This window comes from Schistocerca cancellata, chromosome 8, assembly GCF_023864275.1.
Source record: "Schistocerca cancellata isolate TAMUIC-IGC-003103 chromosome 8, iqSchCanc2.1, whole genome shotgun sequence".
In the NCBI taxonomy this organism is placed as follows: Eukaryota; Metazoa; Arthropoda; class Insecta; order Orthoptera; family Acrididae; genus Schistocerca; species Schistocerca cancellata.
The window spans coordinates 87,343,769-87,365,620 of record NC_064633.1 but is presented as its reverse complement, the minus strand read 5'-3'; positions in this window follow the sequence as shown (position 1 = coordinate 87,365,620).

Genomic DNA, 21,852 nt, shown 5'->3' with positions numbered 1-21,852 from the left:
GCAGACAATATTTAAAGTAAACTTGAATTTTCGCAGATGATACAGTTATAAGTAATAAAGTACTGTCTCAAAAAAGGTGTACAAATATTTAGCCAGATCCTGATAAGATTTAAAAGTGGCACAAAGATTGGCGACTTGTTTTAAGTGTTCAGAAGTGTAAAATTGTTTGACCCATCCTAGAATTTTGTTCCAGTGTGTAACACCCATACAAAAAGTACAAATTGGGTACTGAATTTATGCAAAGAAGAGTAGTATAAATGAATGTTTGTAGATTTGTTGGGCCGATGAGTAAGCATCATGTAAATATTGCGAAACCTGAACTGACAGGCACTTGATGCCAGATACCAACTATGAGGGGCATTCTATAAGAAATGCATCACACTTTTTTTCTGAAAGCAGTTTGGTTTTTTTCAGGATTCCAATAAACCATATTACTCCCCACTCTTTTGGTTACGAAACCCTATTTCTCAACATATTCTCTGGTCAATATGATAGCTTGTGCCACCTTACTGGGAGGGCCTGCACGGTACTACTCTACTAGTCATGTCAGAGCCAATGCTGCACCAGTAACCTCCCCATCATCCACATACTGCTTCCCATGGAATGCATCCTTCATTTGGCTGTAAGGCAGATGAGGAAGAAAAGTCCAATGAAGTTTTGTGAGCTCCTATCGGGTGCGCAAACTTGTGTGAGGCCTTGTGTTGTCATGGAGAAGGAGAAGTTTGTTTGCATTTTTGTGGTGATGGACATGCTGAAGTTTCCTGAGGGAAGCAAAATACACTTCAAAGTTGATGGTTGCACTATGAGGGAGGACATGAAACAGAATAACCCCTTCAAAGCCCAAGGAGACTGTAACCATGGTCTTTTCTGGCTAAAGGTGTGGCTTTGAAGTTTTTCTTCAGAGAAGAGGTAGTGTGGCGCCACTCCATGAATTGCCATTGTATTTCTGGTTCAAAGTGATGAACCAATGTTTCATCATCTGTAATAATTTTTGACAAAAATTTGTCACATTCAGCCTCGTAGCACGCAAGCAATTCCACAAAGATGTTCCTTTGTTGATCTTTATGGTCTTCTGTGAGGCAGTGAGGAATCCAGTGGCCACATACCTTCATATATCCCAACAAGTGGAAGAGTGTGTCAGCAGCCGGCTGGGGTGGCCGAGTGGTTCTAGGCACTACAGTCTGGAACTGCGCGACCGCTATGGTCGTAGGTTCGAATCCTGCCACGGGCATGGATGTGTGTGATGTCTTTAGATTAGTTAGGTTTAAGTAGTTCTAAGTTCCAGGGGACTGATGACATCAGAGATTAAGTCTCATAGTGCTTGTGTTCACTGCCAGTCTCCATTAATGTTCTGAAACACCCTATGAATGTCTGCAATGCTCTGGTTTTCTGCCAAAAGAAACTCAGAAGTAGATAAGGAAGAAAAGTCCAATGAAGTTTTGTGAGCTCCTCTCGGGGAAAGTGAGTCCAGTGTGCTAACCACTACATTGCCTCACTTGGTACAAGCGGAACAGGAAAAAATCTTAATATGTGATGAAAATGGAAATCACATACTTCATGCTTGGAACATACCTCCATTACAGATACCATTATGAAGGCCATGTATAGTGCTGCTATCATCTGGAACTTCATGAAACTACAGAGGCTGAAATGGGAATACTCCATGATGTCCCACAAGAAATTCTGCATTTTTCAACTGGAAATTGCTGAGAAAAAATATGTGCTGCATTACTTACTGAATGCCCCTCCCATCTGGTGAAAGCGTACTTATGAAATTTCAAGAACCAGTATTAAGTGAAAAATCTGTGGAAGTGCTAAACCCCCTATGTATACTACCCTAGGATCTAGAAGACAAGATTAGACAACTATATCGTATGCAAAGGCATGTCAGCAATCATTCTTCCAACACTTCAAATAAAAATGGAACAAAAAGGAAGGAAGATTAATGTTTAACATCCTGTCAGTAATCAGGCCTTTGAGAAGTAGCACAAGCTCAGATTAGGAAAGGATGGGGAAGGAAAGCAGTCATGCCCTTTCAAAGGAACCATCCCGGTATTTTCCTGGAGCAATTTACAGAAATCACAGAAAACCTAAATCAAGACGGGTGGTCATGGTTTTAACTGATGTCCTCCCTGAAGTAAGTCCAGTGTGCTAACCACTCCACTGCCTCACTTGGTAAAAGTGGAACACGAAGAAACATTAATATGCGATTCAATGGAAATCATATATTTCACATTGGTTTGTCATATATTTCACAGTGGTTTGCTGAGGATAGATGTAGATGTCATAAATCCTTATCCCATTCTCCCACTTTTCTTCCATTCTATGCCATCCTATCATCCACTTTTCTTCATTCTGTGCCATCCACATGATGCTGAACCCTAAAACACTGAGATCTAATGTTCTTTTTCAAATGTTTACTAGTAGTTCTTTAGATTCACCTCAATTTCATCATGACTGATAACTATCAAATGGTGGTCCTTTTATGTGTGTAATTTGAATTCAAAGACTGTTAGTGATAAGCTAATTTGCTGAAATGCTTCTCATTATTAATGCTGACAACATTTAAATAGACATCATGAAAAAATCTAACTGAAGCTGAGGAGACATGATACACAAGATATGAACTATTGAGGATAGAGTAAAATAGAGCAGTAAAAAGTCTAACAAGAAATGTACAGGTTAATAAGTTATTATGCAAAGGGTGGAAGAATGAGATAGAAAAATAAGATAAGAATGAGAAATGAAATTTAGACAAAATGAATGAAATTTTTGTTAAGATTGCCTGTAATGATTTTGTGAGACAAGAGAAATCTAAATCAAAAAGGTCTCCATTAATGAGTGCCCATTTGTGTGAAATGCTACATAAAACAGATTAAAAGAAAGGGGCCTTTTACTTTTTAATTTCTACCAGTTCTAAGTATCTGCTCAATCACTAAATTATGAATTTAACATGACATAGAAGCATTAACAATTAAATCTCAAGGGTTTAATTCTAGTAATATACACAGTCACAACTAGAAATCCAGCACTCTGCCATTGTACTCCATAACTGATATAGATAACTGATGTGGCTGTATAGTGGTGGCCTAAGAAATTGTGTTGGAACACTTGTATAAATGTCATCACTACACTCATAAACAGATCATAAGGAAAGAGAAGGACATAAGATTTCAGTTCGCATATCATCATAATACATTAAATTCACAATACTAGCAGAAACATTTCCTGTTAGCAGTGTAGAAATAGGCTGCAGTATGTATTTTACACACTTTCAGAATACAAGAGCGCAGTACTGTAAAAGGTTTCAAGATGGACTGTTGCAAACAATACTCTTGTTAGGTAGCATTCATTCTCTATCAAAAAGCCAGTTTACACTTGATTGTTAATCTTTTGACAGTTAAGAAATTAGTGAATTAATGGAAGATTGTTTAATAAAAAGAGGAACTGAAATGACACGTTTAAAGGAGGAAGCCGTAGAACGAAATCATAGCAAAAAGCTTGCCAATGACTTAAGTTCTTTCATTCAAAATAATTAATGACACAGGATTGTACATTATCATAATAGAAAAAATATCCAGGTACAACTTATGTAGCAGAGAATATTACTGCCACTTAAAGCAAAAAAGTATTACCTGATTTTAATAGCTGAGGAATTAAATTGTTGAAAATTGAACAGTAGTTTTTACAACACTTACAGCTATTTAGGGTAGTATAACGTAAACTATCTAGGATAGGAAATTCATCAGACAGTAGTTGCAAGACAAAGATGTAGTAATGGATAAGAACATGCAGCAATGATCATGCTAAGATGCAACAAAATATAATGAGTAGACATACCCTGACACGCTGTTGTCTACCATTAGCACCAGTACCCATTCCATCTCCTCTAGGAGAAGCAGATCGTATAGGTGGTGGAGGGGGTGCACCTGTCAGTCTTTCTCTCTTGCCAAAACCTCGTGGCAGGGACAGAGATCTTTGAAACTGGAGATCTATTGCTGGGTCATCATCTTCTTCATCATCATCTACTGAAGCCGAGAGCAATGTCTCGCTAAATGGACGAGATGTTTCACCTATTTCTTCCTCCACTGGACCGAGCTGTTGTTTCTACAATAGATAATGAACAAAATAATGCAAATATTAATATTAAATCTTAAAAGCAAAAGTCATTTCCACCTCAACAACAATAATGTATCTCTAAACAGTGTTTCGTAGTTTCAAAACTATCTGAGAAATGAAAATGAAATGATCATATGGCATTACTGGGCAGTAGGTCCCATCTGGGGTTGGTTGGTCACCTAGTACAAATCTTTTTATTTGACATCACTTCGGTGACTTCCATATCATAAGAGAAATGATTCAGGGTACTGCATTTTTCCTGTTGACCAACAGAAAATATGGACTCGAAATATATTTTTTTCTGCCCAATAAAACAAAAATTTCAGTTTTATAAAGTTACTTGAGAAACTGATTACATAAGAAAATGTTAAAAAAAATCCAAAGAACGGTATAAGGCAAAAAAGACAAACACCAAGCAGAAGGGTTCTGAGCAGTAGTGGGGTATAAAACAAGTAGTTTAACTTTATAGCTCATCTTCTCAAGTGTTCTGTTTCAGTAAACATACAAACACCGATGGTGTGTCTGAGAGGATAGTTGTGTGTGTGTGTGTGTGTGTGTGTGTGTGTGTGTGTGGGCGCATGAGCACACTTATGTACGGCTGGGTGGGTGCATGTGTGTTTTGCATTACACTGTATGATTCATATACTGTATATTCCACAGATAGGAGTGATTGGGATATGGGAAAAAAATAAAGGATGTACATTCCATTCAACAGTTTATCAGAATGATTTGGAGTTATGGAATAGTATAATATTGAAGTGCTTGTTTAAAAGACAGAAAAGTGGGATACCAACTACTTCATTCTACCTTCCTCAGCGCCTTTAAACATTTTCTCAAAAAATTTGGCATGCTAACATATTCAAGCTCTTCTTAACATAAAACTCACTTCTCACTCCCAGTAACTATAACCCATTCACACACACAAGTCCATCGCTGTAAGTCACTCATTACCATCCACTCCCAGTTTCCCACTCACACTCACTCATGCAACCAAGCTCCTTGTCATTATCTATTTGTCTCTCTTAATCCTTCTAATACTGTCTGCTCTCACTGTCACTGCCTCCATCTGGCTCTCTCTTACTGCTGCTATCTCATTCATTCCTTTCCACTGCTGCAGTCTCTTCTCACTGTTATTCATTTTCATTGACTTTGTCTCTCATTATCACTGGCTTACACCCACTTCCACTTCCTTCTTCTCTTTATTCCTTTCTCACTAGCATTGTCTCCTCCACTCTCTGCCGAGCACTGTTCTGTCTTCGTCAACTGTGTTCACCACTACCATGATCACAAGCCAAATTTTATGGGAAAATTTTTAAAGGTGCTGAGGAAGACAGAATGAAGCAGCTGGTAACCCATTTTTCAGTCAGAGTCTTTTAAACAGGAGCATATTCACCTTTTTTGTGCTCCTATAGAAGCATTTTTCCACTGTACCCCTTATTTTCCCTGCCACAGCAGGGCATGTCACTCATATGAAAAGAATTTTATGGGTCAGTAAAATTTTGAAAGTTGAGTTACGCATTAGTCTTAAGTAACCATCTACGTTTTTCCACGTATACAAAGAGTGGATACTGGTTATGAGGGTTCTAATATAGAGATGCATATAGGACAGCTGGAATGATGAGCACAATAATCATTAGGAGGAATGTGAAGGCACACAAGCAGGTCCAGAAAATCACACATACACACCAATCATGTTATGTTAATTTTTAAATAAATCCACATGATGATAGAGGTGCAATCCTCCAAAATTATTGGTCACATTTCTTCATAAATTTCATTTGACATTCATATCAGGTATCATTAAACATATCGTAACCTAAAATGTCTAAATTCACTGTTAATTTCATCTCAATTTCCTAACTGTGTGCACGCGCGAGCGCGCGCTCACCCTCCCACACCCACCCACCCACCCACCCACCCACACACACACACACACACACACACACACACACACACACACACACACACACAGAGAGAGAGAGAGAGAGAGAGAGAGAGAGAGAGAGGGGGGGGGGGGGTAATAAGTACTTTTAATAGATCTTTGACTCACAATGATAATTTATCAAATGTAAGATACTCTTACTAGATTAATCATACTATGATTTTAAGAAAATTAATAGCTTCTTGTTGTCTCTTTTGAGTTTGTTCCTTCGCTTGCAACATTTCACACTACCTTTCATTTTGTCCTTCAGTCTCTTTTTCAAATGTTGTTTGATTTGTTCTTGGTTTGAATTAAAGATAGACATTCTGCCAATTGAGCTATTTGAGTCTAATTTAAATGTGTTGCTGTGACAAAGCTACTGGGTTTCATGAAATATGTAGCATTGGAGAAGTGGAACTTAGCTATTGAAATAGAAAATGCTAATAAAGGCCTACTGGTCAGCAGCTTAAACTGTGGCTGAGGTATTTCAGAAACAGCATATTACACTACCTGAAATCCTTGTGTCTCAGATATGCTGTTGGCTGTTTCAGAGCCATCAGCTGCAGGAGCACGTTTACCAGTAGTAATTCCACCATTTGTCAGAGGAATACCAATATTACCACTTCTATCACGGTCCCTCTGTCGTCGTTCTGATTCACGTTTAACAATCCTTACAGTCTTTATTTCTTGTTGTTTTTCTTTTGGTATGATACCTACAAAGATAAAACGAAAAATATATACATCAAGTTCTTGTACACTTCTGTGAAGGACATTTATGTGACAGGTAATTAAATGGCATTGGAGTACAAGACTACAGTAATATTATTAAATACAAGGAGATGTATTAAAGAGGTTAAATGAATTCCTCATGAACATCATCAGTACAGGCATCTATCTTTCACTGTATTCCCAAATCCTGAATATTAGGTTCACCTTTATTGCATTTACAACAGGTATTCAAAGTAAATAATTGGGCAAATTCATTGTTGTATTATGAAATGTGTTTCAAGAACAAATGTAACTTTTTTGGTGGTAATACCATGGAACTTTCTATGTGAGAGATAAAATTACTTAACTGATATCATAATTCCTTATTTTAAGCCAGTAATTTGGAACGGTTGAATATCATTGTTCAAAAATCCTACTAGTTGCAAAAATTCAGTTCCAATATGCTACTGACAGTACGTAAGTTAAACTAGGTTAATTCACATGTTGTTTTATAAACACAGTATTATTTGCAATGAGAACAATGAAATTACCTTTCTCATCTTTGTTTTTAACAGACTTGTTCCTTCCAACCACCATCATAACGAAATTGTCAGGGGCCTTGGTAACAAATGAACATGGTCACTGTAAGGATTCTACTCTTCAGATAATATTAGATGCAGCTGATCTGAATATTATTTTAGCTAACAAAATTTTCATCTATTTATTAAAAACAATCTGATTTGCCAGGAGCAAAATAATTTTGTTCTTCTTTACATATCCATTAATAACAATTCATACAAGAATGCTGATTATCAATAGGCGAAATTTTGAACTGAGCCATTGTATCTCCAAATCATCTGTCTATCCTGCAAATATCTTTGCCTGCCATCGTGTATTTCTTGCATGGTGCCTCATAATCTGAATCTGCTCAACTTCTTCTTTACATCGTCATTTATGATGCCAGACTTACTTCTAGTTTTTTCCCTCTTGTTTTCCACTGCTACTATTGCTCATCATAAACAAACCTTGTGACTTGTGACAGGTAAGGGCATAGGTGTGTGTGTGTGTGTGGGTGGGTGGGTGTGTGTGTTTCACTCTAGCTCATCAAAAGATAACTCTAAAAGCTAGCAAGTTTTCTTTCTTCTGTGTGTGCCTATTGACAGCTCAATGCTGCTTTTCAGTGAGTGGTCCCCTGTAATCCTAAAGTATTTACTTGTTTCAATGTTTTATTACTTTTCCCCCATTTATCTAATAAATACTGAGTTTCATTTCTCATAAATTCAATGTTTGATACTTAGTTTGGGTATTTGTGATACTGGTGTTTGGAGTTTTTATTTCAGAAAGTGTTGTTGACTACATTTAATGCTTTCCACTCCAGCATCAAAAGGCACTCAACATTGTAAATTTTGTTTTCCACTCTGATGTCAAACCTCATTCGACATAATTTTTTGCAGCTCTCACATGCTCAGTTCTCGAATCTGATAGTATTAGGCATCAATGCTGCTTAGTGCTGTCATATGGGGGAAACTGTGCTAACTTGGTGTCAAGCTGTTGCAGTTGTGTAAAAGGAATTTTGGAATTATTATGTTCAAGTTTGCATGTGTGCAATGACAAATTCCTCACATTCAGTTCTTTCTGAGAAAAAGGGTTTACAGGTTTTAGAGGAATCTTTAAGTGACAGCGATAGTGAGAGTGATTTTGATGATGAGATTGGTTCATTTCTAAATAATTTTAGTGCAGATGACAACGAAAACCAAGAAAATGTGCATGTTTCTAGTGATTCAGCAGAACATTCAAGGCAAATGTGGAGTGAAAATAACTGTGACTTTACAGATTTTCCTTTAGATGAATTAAAGTGTGGTTTTATCACTGAAACTGGTAATGTTCCATCATTGCCAGGTGTTTTCTTTCAGTTTATTTTTACAGATGACCTATTTCAACAAACAGCAGCCGAAACAAACAGGTATGCTCAAGCAAAAATATGTAGAGACACCACTTCCACAACATTCTGTGTGGTGGGACTGGAAAAATGTTACCAAAGAAGAAATGAAATGCTTCCATAGTTTGCTACTGAATATGGCATTACAAAAGTGTAAGAACTAGCAAGATATTTTTGTCAAGAGAATGGTCACAATCATCTAACTTCTTTTCAGACTGTTTTACTCGCAGAGGATTTAAGCATTTTTTCTGGGCACTCCATGTTTCTAATCCAGAGAGTGCCACTCATATCAGTCAGGTTCAGTCAAATCTGAGTAAAGTGGTCAATGTTTTGAATTACTTGTCTCGCAAGTTTCTCAAAATTTATTGATGAATGTGCAGTATCATTCAAGGGTTTTGTGTTATTCAAAACGTACAATCCTAAAAAATCAACAAAATGTGGACTCAAGAGTTTGTGTGGTTTTGGATTCATTAAATGGTTATATTTGCAGTTTGATGCCCTATTTTGGCACTGTAACAACAGAGTCCTTGAGTCATCCAGACTTGTATTTTTTCTGAGAGAATAGTTCTTCAATTGCTGGCTAATATCAGGAATGCTACAGGGCAATCAATGTATCATTTGTACATTGACCATCTTTATACAGGTGTTGCTGTAGCTGATGCATTGTTGAAACAGAATGTGCTTCTCACAGGAATGATCCAGGCCAATCGCAAAAACCTTCAACTGCAATCAACAACTGAGGTCTATGCCTGAAAAAGCCATGACATAAAATGCCTCTGCAATAAAAAAATGATGATTCTGGCATGGCTAAATAACTCAGTGTCACTTATAGAATGGAGAAACAGAAAGGAAAGGGAAGAAAGACTGAAACCAAATGTGGCTGTTGATTATACTTCGAAGATGGGCGGAGTTGATCGATCTGACCATTTTATTTCCAATTATGGTTTTCTAATGATAAGTCTGAAGTGATGGCAAAAACTGTACTTTTGGCAATGGAGGTAGGACTTGTAAATAGCTATTTGCTATACAAAAACAACTTCTGCAAGAAAAACAACTTGAAAAAACTGTCTCACAAAGTATTCTATGTAAGTGCTATAAGAGTCTTAGTTGGTGAAGCAAGAAATCCACGGCAGATACAAGGATGTCATTCAACTTCTGATGACGAGGAACGCTTGAATGGACAGTTGCAAATTATCAACAAGCTTCCTGGGAACAAGCATAAGCAATATACAATGTGTTCAGACAGAAAGAAGAAAGGTGGCAGGCATGAAACTATGTATCACTGTGAAACATGTACACAAAACGCAGCTCTCCATCCTGATGACCATTTCAAAAAATCTCATAGATTGAGAAGTTTTGTTCTGTAATGTTTTGGAAATATATTTGAATTAAAGTGCACTTTTTGTTTGCATGTGTGCCCTACCTGTTGGTCAGTGGCCTCATTGTTTCCACAAAGAGACGGCACAATTCTCTGTGGCACACTTGCTGCCCAAGCAGCAGCGATTTAAATAAGATTGCACGGAACTGCCCTTTGTCTTCCTTATGGAGTGCAAAGAGTTAACTTTTTAACTCTGAAACTTTTATTTACCTCAATTGGTCATCTAGTGTGAGATCTTAATTAAAACTATGAAGATGTGGAAAAGGATTTGTCCTATTTTGGCATACATACCATAAAATCTTTTCATACGATCATCAGCCTCATTTATATCAACATGTGGACAATACTGTTCTCCTGGACCAAGTAAAGCCTCTTCTGATGGTGGAGGTGGTGGCGGAGGTGGAGGCGGGTACTCAGGTGGAATCTCTGGAGGGGCAGGGAGTGGAGGGGGAACCTCATTTTCCACTTCCATTCCACTACCAGCTTCTGTTAAAACACAAAGAAACAAAATGCATGACAGTGTTCCAATGATTGTTTACACATTGCATCTTATGTATTTATTTTCATAAACAAATACTGAAAAAGAGACAGTTTTAGCTAAATTTAATGGCATCAAATAAATGTATTTCTTAGTTATCCATTGTGCCTAACTAACAATTTATTTAGCACTGTTTGGATTCCTTCCTCCCAGAAACTCTTTTCCTGTTCATTGTACTTCTTTTTACACGTTTTTGTCCATCTTGAATTTTATTTGGTAGACTCCTCAGCAAATTTATATTTCTGAAGTAAGACTATAATTTTATTTTGTCTTAAATAATTTCTTTATGGATGCAAATTTACACCGATGCTCTCACATGCACACACGCACCCATACACACTCACACACACATACACACACACACACACACACACACACACACACACACACACACACACACATACACATAATTTCATTACTTAATAATGTAAGGAGTTCATAAAGTTTATGCTCATAGAAAAGTAACTCAGTTTGTGCATGTTCAGTGAAGATGTGATGCGACAAATTCCTTGACATAAACAAAGACTTTGCATAGTAATTTTGCACAATGTTGTCACTAGATCATGATTTAACTAATGCAGGAAGCAGCCCTATAATGCTGCCAGGAGACAGAGGAGGGGTGAAGTCTCAGAAACCTCAAAACTGAAGTTAATTCATCCTGAATCACATTTGCCACTAATAAACATTCAGAAAAGGATTGCAGCAGACACAGAGAGATTTGCAGAAATCACTGAAATTATTCAGATAATTACGCAACAAAACAAAATTTTACTGTCCTCTCTTGCAAATTCAGAAAAAATGCACTCACAGAATCATTAATCTGATTGCAGGAAATATCATTTTAAGATAAAAAGCCTTTCCAAATATGATGACAGTGAGTTTCCAATAACCTTTTTGTAAGTGCTGTTGGTAATGATCTTTGTTATATTAGTGAAAATAGAAAAGTGAAAGAATCTCAATGGCAAAAAAATTACCAAGCATAGAAACTGAAGAGAATGTTCAAAGCTTTCTCCTGGATCAAGTAGTTGTCTTAGACGGCAAGAGCACAAAGACATGAGAGGTAGGTTTACAGAAGTAGAGAAATATGTGAATGGGGGCAGCTTCCAAAGATGCAAGCAGAATAAATGGCTAGTTGCCTGCAGTTGACAGGGGCTGTGGGTAGGGAATTACAAGAGAGCCCACCAAAGTTAAGAAAACAATCAGGAAGCAGGCGGATAACTGATAAAAAAAAGGCAAGAGTGGAATGCTTTTTTCCTAATCACTTAAACCAAAAACATGTGATTATGGTTGGCAATCATAAATATGAAAAATAGATACATTGAACCTCTATCTTCTACATCTGTAGTTTGTTCACTGCACTTTATGGCTCTTGAAAGTTCAGTTCGTAGCTAATTACATTGCTTTAAAGGTCTCATATGGCCTTATATTCCCATTTTCTATTTCTTATCTGTGAAAAGTAAGAAAGAAGTAAAAAAGTGTCCTTCCCTTAATATAAAGTATCTCTCGGCATGCCTTATTACCTCTGGTCGTGTACAATGGCGAGCGTAGTGTTGAGGCTGGTGAGGTGGCTGTTGTTGCCTGGCTACTTGCTGGGCTCACAGCGGCTTCCACACCGAGGTCTTGTGTCTCCAGTGTGTCGAGGTCTGTCACTAACCATGTGCTATGGTGCCGTTTTCTACTGGGGGTGGAGCTGCTTCCTATAAAGAACCAAAGAGAATCATCCATTTTAGCTTTATTGAAACATTATAGGAACGTTTTACTTCAAATCAAGGCAAATTCTCCTCATGAGCTAATGAGCTAATGGTCAGTATGTTGAAATACCTTTCACTGGAAAAAAATACCATAATTATAAAACTGACTCATTTTACATCATAGTGAGAAGTCACATTTAATATTGTCCATGGAATATACCAAAAACTAAATTAAACTGATCAGGACCCTGAGTCAAAACAATCTACCCTCATTCCAACCCAGCACTGACATTCTCTCTTGCACCACCTTCAAATTGTCCTCAGCTCAGCCTGCTACCATCTTGGACACTGACCCTTACCCCTCAAATGGCTCAGCAAAATTCTCTGCCCTTATAAAGCCCACCAACCAGAAACAGAGCATCCATTTTGACAGCTGCTATCTCAAGTAAACAACTGGCCACCCACAAACAATGTATCTGCAATGATGAGCAGTTCCTTGCCAAGTATGCTGAATGTTTTACTGGTGCCTTTGCAGGTAGGTAGCAACCTCCAAACCTAGTCCACAAACAGAGTGCTCCTATCCCATTTCCACACATGCCTGTAATCCCCCAACCAGCCCCACGAACCAGCTATATAGGAGAACCCTGTTCATTACCTAATACCACTCTGGACAGTAATAATTCAACAACATCCTTAGCCAGGTCTTCCACTACCCATCTGCATGCCCAGACAAAATATCCTTCCCATAATCATTCCCACCTCACCCAGAGTGGTATACTACCATCCATCCAACCTTACCTGACCTATTCCCCAAACACTTTGCCAGAAGCATGTGGGAGATCCACATACAAGACCTGCATTATGCATCCCCACTCCTCCCCCCAGCACATACTACTGCAGTGCTGTCACAAACAAAAACTTTCTTTATCAGAGACAGGAGCCAGCTATGAAAGCAACAGGAGCTAGTTGTGAAAGCAATAACACTGTAGACCAGCTGTGCTGTAACTTTAGTGTAGCTTCTTAAATGTGCATGACCACCAAATGTCCACTCATATGAACGCCAATGTCAAACTGTGGCCAAGAAAGAGTTGACCATCCAGTGATAGGGCACCCCATGTCTATGGTCATTCATCAACCACTTTGGTAACCCGACATATACCTACAATTGGCATGTTTTCAGACTCTAGTTGCCTGCCAGAATCAGCCCACACGGCGACAAGTCAGTGCTGGCCTGCACATCTTACATGTGTATGTCAGCTTTCTGGACAATGACAAAAACATTCTGGTTTGTTATCCCTGTTATCTCCTGAAGCCAACACATGAGATGCCAGTCTCACCACTAGCACAGCACTGTAATATCATATTTTACTATGGAAATAACTGTGTCATATACTGTGCTGTGTCTAGGAGTCAAAGACATTGCTCCTTGCATACGAAAATTGAACATTATCATTGCATTATCTCTCATTCTATTCTCTCTGTAGTTAAATGTAATGTTAGTGACTCCAATTTTGTTCTCGCTCTGATAAAGATGAAGGGAACTTATAATTGTGAATATTATGTATTACAACTTGATAGTAAGAGTAAAAGTTGAATTCAAGGAAGAAGTAAATGAGTGCCCATCTCTAACAAATAATTAGGTGAGACTTGAACATAAATATTACTCTTTGTAGTCATTCTAATTACTACAAAAAGATTCAGGTATACTATGTCAACATGGAGTTGGAGGGGCACTATGGAGATTGGTGAATAAATCTGCAAACAAACATGGCAACTTTCAACAGACTCAAGAGAACGCAACACAAAATCTGCCACAAATCTTTACCAACATATTCACATTCACAAGGTGAGTTTAGTTTCAATGGACATTTCAATACACCATTTGAAAATCAAGAATACTTGCTAATCTTGTAAATAAAACAAAAAATAAAAATAAAAATAACAATATATCACACTTCATAAGACCATGGCACTATAACCACATCACTTGCTGCTCATAGAAATCCTTCCATCTGCATGATTAAGACACTGCTCAACAATTTGCAGGCAGGATTTGTGTGGCATATACTCTGGGCTCTACAGTGGCCATGCCTAGCATCTCATCACTCGGACACACACTCATCACACAAGAGTTCACTCAGCATACACCCTGGGCTGTATGCTGGCCAAACCCAGTGGCCCATCCAGTGGTGCACATGCTGAGCTAACAGTAGCTCTTCCATGTCAGTCCAGACACACATGGATTAATGGACAGTTGCTACCAAAATGTTATCTCTTCTTGTAACTGTGAAATGCCATTGTTTAGCAACTATCAGACAGTAAGCTAATTATGCTACCCTCAAAAAGTCTAGTGTGTTTTCAGTGTCATGCTACTCCTAGCAATGAGTACATTGTTCTTGTTTTCTTAGGAGCCAGTTTATTCAACATGTACCTGTATACTGGCCACAACAAAATGGTGATAGGGGTAAAGTCTACACTCCTGTGACACCCACCCAGCTGCTGACCTTCTCCAGTCATGCCCCATGTTGCCCTTCCTCTTTGAGTCTTAAATGAAGCAGCCATTGCCAGCCTTCCTCACTGGGGTGGTACTGCACAAGATGCACCAATGGGGCAGCAAGGTTCTAGGTTTGCAATGTTGCATTTTCTGTCATTAGCATTGAGGGTTTCAGACAATTTGAACATATGTTTTACTGTCCCCCACCCCAGGGAGACAGTGCTTCTCAGTATTCTTTCTACATTTATGGTGCCCTAACATCTGAAACTTGTTACAGTATGTTTGTTGTACACTCCAATGTGCCACTCCTCATTCTAGTTGTGTTGCAAAGTCCATGGCAGGCATGGGTAAACGTGCAAGAAGCCACACCACGCACTGCCTCTGCCTGCTCGTCTCTCCAGGACTCCTTTGAGCCAGTGGCACCACATGAAGACACAGGGCCAAGTATCATCAGATGATCTCACTGTGGAACAGGAGGTGCTCAGCCATGTCTGTGGAGCATCTCCAGTGTCAGTCACCTCTAGATGACACTGCCACAGTTCCCTGTTTCTGGAATGGCTCCAGATCTTGACTTCTCTCCTGGGCTCTGCCAGCCTCTCCACCTTTCTACAGGAACCTTTGTACCTCATCCCCTACTCAAGTCTCAATTCTAAGCCTCTTCTCTTCATGCGCCTATGCGAACTCTGTCAACTTTGCACACAATGTATTCTTCTGGTACTCTGTCCTCTTCCTTCTATGCTTGCCTATACATGCCAGGGACCAGGTCACAGCCACCATGAGCTCCCCACACCTGGGGACACCCCAGTATCAGCCCAGGGATAACATAACCATTATAATAACTTTGTCACCTTTTCCCTAAGGGGAAAGAGGATGTAGGATCTTCAGCTACCATTGAGATGGGTCAACCATTTGTCCCCAAGGAGGCTGCACACCAGCTCATCAATCAGAGCACATGGTCACCACTCAGCATTCACTCAATGTACCCTCGGGGCTGTACGCTGGCCACACCCAGTAGCACATCCAATTGAGTACATACTGAACCAATGGTAACCAGATCATGTTGACCTTGCATATGTTTTCAGTGTTATGCCACTCCTAATACAGGGTACATTGTTCTTGTCTACTTGGGACCCTGTTTATTTAATATGCACCTGTACACCAGTCACAACAGAACACACTGCTGGACATGTTTGACCACAGTGGCTGCTTCACGTGTCAAAACCTGTGTCACCTGATCTGCCCACCCATCAAGACTACAGTCTCCAAACTATGTACCTGGAGATTGTCATTACAACAAATTCTTCAATCCCCCAATCCTCCTGGCTTCAGTCTCTGGTAACCTCTAACCCAGAGCCAACTTCACACCTGTCCCCAAACCCTCCACTTGACCACATCTGTTTACATTCAGTCTGTTGTATCTTGCTCCCCCAATCCACTCATCTAATTCATTGTATGCCACATGCAGTTCTCCCTACCTGTGCCAGGAAAAAGCAGTGGTGCCACATACCTATTGCATTCTCTTGCGGCCTCCCCTTTACAGCCTTCAGTCATCTTCTTCTTCTCTCCCCACCTGTGTTTCCCTTTCATCCAGTCCACCAGACAACAAATTCTTCAATCTCACAATCCTCCTGGCAGCAGTCTCTGCCAACCTCCGACCCACAGCCACCCCCACACCTATCCCAAACCCTCCTAGACCCCAGCAATATTTGCAATCCTGTTTAACACGCCTTTCGACCACTCAGCATTTTGACACATGGTGAGTGTAACCTTTACACCTTTCAATATTCACAAACATAACAAAGTGCACAAACACAAGAAACAAACTTCAATTTATTATTACTAAACTACCAACAATATTATGAAAAGGGTAAATTGCTACTCACTGTAAAGGTAGCATGTTGAGTTACAGAGGTACACAATTAAATACATTACACATTGAGCTTTTAGCTAAAGCCTTCTTCAGAAAAGAAAACACACACGTTTTCTCTGGCCAGAGTGGTCAGGATGGTGGTCATGAGTGTTTGAGGTGTGTTTGCTTTTACGGATCAGTGCGTATCTTCTTTTCTGCTGAAGGCTTTGGCTGAAAGCTCAATATGTAACAGCCTTTTCATTGTGCCTGTCTACAACTCAATGTGTAATCTATAACATGAGTAGCAGTCTATCTTTTTCGTGATATTGTTTATATTCCTACCCCAATTTTCCATTGTTTCATTACCAAACTATCTGTGGCATCAGTCAATATTTTCGAATAACGGATTAAATATTTTTATAATAGAAGGAAACATTCCACAAAGGAAAAATATACTTAAAAACAAAGATGATGTGACTTACCAAATGAAAGTGCTGGCAGGTCGACAGACACACAAACGAACACAAACATACACACAAAATTCAAGCAAGCTTTCGCAACAAACTGTTGCCTCATCAGGAAAGAGGGAAGGAGAGGGAAAGACGAAAGGATGTGGGTTTTAAGGGAGAGGGTAAGGAGTCATTCCAGTCCCGGGAGCGGAAAGACTTACCTTAGGGGGAAAAAAGGACGGGTATACACTCGCACACACACACACATATCCATCCACACATATACAGACACAAGCAGACATATTTAAAGACCATAAATATGTCTGCTTGTGTCTGTATATGTGTGGATGGATATGTGTGTGTGTGTGCGAGTGTATACCCGTCCTTTTTCCCCCTAAGGTAAGTCTTTCCGCTCCCGGGACTGGAATGACTCCTTACCCTCTCCCTTAAAACTCACATCCTTTCGTCTTTCCCTCTCCTTCCCTCTTTCCTGATGAGGCAACAGTTTGTTGCGAAAGCTTGCTTGAATTTTGTGTGTATGTTTGTGTTCGTTTGTGTGTCTGTCGACCTGCCAGCACTTTCATTTGGTAAGTCACATCATCTTTGTTTTTAAATGGATTAAATATTTTGCATTAAATGACTAAATTGATGGGGTTGCAGTGAAGGCAGGTGTCAGAATCAAATTCTTTTGAAAACCCCTAAGAAAATGTAATTCATCATTATGAAAGCTACACATAAACTCCTCTTCCAACCAGTCACTGAGTTTAATCTGTACATCAGTTAACCTTACATACTTGAATTAATGAGTGACTGAGATGATTCAGACAAGAGCTGTATCATTTGACATGGATTTTTTTGCTTTAGTACAAAAGTGCCACCAAAGAACTGACAAAATCAAGTGGGAAACAAAACAAGAATGATGATGTACTTCACAGAAAGATCTATTCTTAAATTCCGAGAACAGACATTTCGAGACTACTAAAGAAACACATTATTTATTCCCACTGTATCCTACATAATGATCACAATTATAAATTTAGAGCTGTTCAGCCTTATATAACAGTGTACCAAGAGCAATTTTCCCAAGCTCAATTTGTGAATAGATTATGGTGGAAAGAAGATTACACTGGTGCAGTATTACAATATTCGACACAGTCAGTGCACAATAGAGTACAGATGAAGATGTAAATGCAATTTGTGAGAGTACTGTCACATCAGCCACAGAATGAAGAATGATTGTGAACAATGAAGATCACTGAACAATGGGAGAATAGTAATGAAAAAATTAGTTCCTGTGCGAAGGAGTTCTGCCACACACTAAATGAGGACCCACCTCTGCTACCAGTGACACCTGCAGGTCCAGGCCTTTGCTGGGTCAGCTGCTGCACTTGCAGGCTGAGCTGCTTGCGTTGCCTCGTGAGGTCTCCCACCAGCCTCTGCACTCTTCTCAACTCTGCCTCCAGTGCAGCTGTCCCACCACCTGGTTCTGTTATTGGCTGTTGCAGTTTTTGGCGTAAAATTACAAGTTCCTGTTCCAGGCGTGCATTCTCTGCTACTGTTTCTTCAAGTTTCTGCAATGATATTTTTTAATCGTATCTCATGTTATGTCGGAAGCAGCTTACATCAGTTTTATGAATGATACTTTATTTATTTATGTAGTTGTTCCACTATGCATTAGTGTGCGTGCAATGTTATAATATAGAATGCATCAAAATAAAAGTTATATGATTGAAAAATATACCAAAGAAACCTAATTCCAACCATTTAAGTGACTGGTTGGAACAGTGGTATTAACATAGTTAAAACTGATTAAGAGACTGCTAGAAATGGTAAACAGAAGTAAAAGTGCAAAATTAACTGTTCTACAAGGATTTTCAACTGATATTAATGACTCAAAAACTACCAGAAAAAACAAAGGGGATGCATAAAATACATTTCTTTCTCTTAAATAAGTTTTATCCAAAACATAAAAATCTTACCAACCAAATAGTTTACTTTAAAAGAACCTTCAAAAGGAGGTGAAAATGACTGATTATGGACCTTAAATACTTCAGAAGCCAGTAAAATTATTATTACTTTGTTTCAGAGCATCAGCAACAAGCTGTAGTCATACAATTTTTGGTCTTTATTACCTCTTGCTCTAACAGATCATAAAATTAGAAAAAGAAAAAGCTGTGTTGGTCAATTTCACCCCACCTGGAGGTGAGGCTGACCAATTATCTTTTATGTGATAATTGTGGATTGTTTATGACTCTAGGGTGACTTTAATTATTCTGAATACTTTACCAATAACTGAAAAATGTACCTGCATAACAATTAAATTTTAATACTAATATCAGAGTAACATACAAAGAAAGATTAAGGACAAAAAAAATGTGATCACAAATTTGCTTTATGAACGTCTGAAGAAACATACACACTTCTTTAGCACTAAAAACTGGCTGACTGCCTTGTGTTTTAACATGATGACTGTGAATCCTGTTTATCATGGTTCCTTTGGAAATTTTATACACTCAGCTAGCCTTGTTAATTCTTAGTTTTCCTTTTAGAATTTCTGTGAGACATAGTCCAAAAATATACAGGATACATTTCCTTAATTCACCCAATTTTCATTTGTACACCTGCAGCATTTTCACACTGACAGCTCTTATGATCTCAACTGTATGATGTAACAGACAAAACCACAACCCACATCACAAATTCAAAATTTAACATACCGACACTTGTAACAATGATTTCCCCACTACATTGTCAGACTGTTATAAGACAATTATTGCTGAATCCATTTTGTCACAATTTTGCCGGATTCATTAGATCACATTTTTCCTGCATTCATGAATACTTTTTTATTGTAAAAGAACTGCTTGAGAAAAGACTTCACCCGAATCAACGAAGAATTTACAAAGTTTTATTTGTGTGTCTATAAATAGTTAAACATAATAGATTAAAATTCAGTTATTGTTCTGCTTGTCATTGTGAATGGTCAATGCATGAGAGACCTAGACACATGAGTTGTTTTATGTCAGTTAAATAAATAAAAGTTTTAACACACTAAAAATGTGTAAAAAATTGTCCTTCTGAAAAGATTAGTATTCAGATAGAGGTTCAGAATACTATAAATTTAACCATTGCCATGAGTTAACGATTTTCAAACAATTAATATAATAGCTAAAATACAAAAATTTTCACCGTCAGTGTGTCGTTATTTAACATATAATGTTTTTTGAATTTCAACCAACGTCACACCATGTGATGAGAATTCAGAGTAATATTAATTCACATCTTGTACCTAGCAGTATGCAAATAGAATACCAAACCCTTCTACAGTATTCTTGTTAGTTGTCATACGTGCTTCTAACATAATGTGTTATGCTTGCAAATAATCTGCTAAAAAAATTACTGCAACAGTTGTAAAATGTTCTTTGAGATGGTGAGTTGGAGGGCTCTGCTCATAATGCTCCAAACAGTCACAATTGGAGAGATATCTGGTGCCCTTATGGCCAAAGTAGGGTTTGTCAAGCATGAAGACAAGCTGTAGAAACTCTTGCTACATGGGAGTGGGCATTACATTGCTGAAATGTAGCCCCACAATGGCTTGCCATGAAGGGCAGCATCGATGTACCTATGTGCTGTAAAGATGCCACAGACAGCAAAAAAAGGGATGCTGCTATGAAATGAAAAGGCACCCTAAACCATCACTCCTGTTTGTCAGGCTGTATGGTGGGCAACAGTCAGGTTGGTAAATGACAGCTGTCTGGGGCATCTCCAGAGATGTCTTTGGCTGGAATATCATTATCTTCAGTGATGAGACCCACTTCGAATGGGTCTCAATGACCAGCCATTTTTAAAATCAAACCTATTCCACAGATTTTGCTATCACTAAAATGCATTTCACAGATCTATTTACCTTGGAATTGTGTGCAAGTAAGAGGCGAACACGGCTCAGCTCTCTTTCCAGTGCTCGTTGTTGCTTACGGAAGTGCTCCACTTCAACTGGTGAGAAATGACTGTTGTTCTGAAGCTTGTGCCGAAGACCAGCTAGGGCTCTCTCTAGCAGTTCCTGCACATTTCAGTTCTTTATTGGCAATAAAATATAAATGACTTTTTTTTTTAATTTCACAAGAAAAAATTATGAATAGTCAAACTGGAATATTAGTGAAAATACAAAAATATTAATTGTGAAAAAAATGCATAACAAAGAAATAACTCCTGTTTAGGTCAATGATTTGCATACTTCTACAAGAAAACTTTGACTGTAACAGTTCCAACCACTAAAAAATCACCTTATCCTGTTGAAGACTCTGCAATGTGCTGGATTCCTCTTGCAGCAACCGGTCCAAGCGATATAACTGCTGCACTTTAGCCTGTTTTGAAATAAATAGAATAACAAAGTCAGGGTGCTACAAAAATGTATTTCCACAAATCTTATGTCACTGTTCGCCAAGAAATAATGTTACATATCAATTAAAACACTTCTGATTCTGAATGTAACATAAAAAATTGCTAATTAACTAGTATCATTCAGAATTGTTTGAAATTCTTGTTTATTCTTCTTCCATATAAAAAGGAACAACAAATGAGAACATGGACACAAACATAGAAACAATCTATGTACTGATATGAGCAGTTGCTGACAATAAGCACGAAAATAATATGAGAGTGAGTGTCTGCTGCACTGTGCTTATAAAGAGGAGGGCTCCAGTAAATACAAAGTGGAAGCAATGCCATGTGCACAAGTCATGTGGCACACTCCAGGTGGCCTCTTA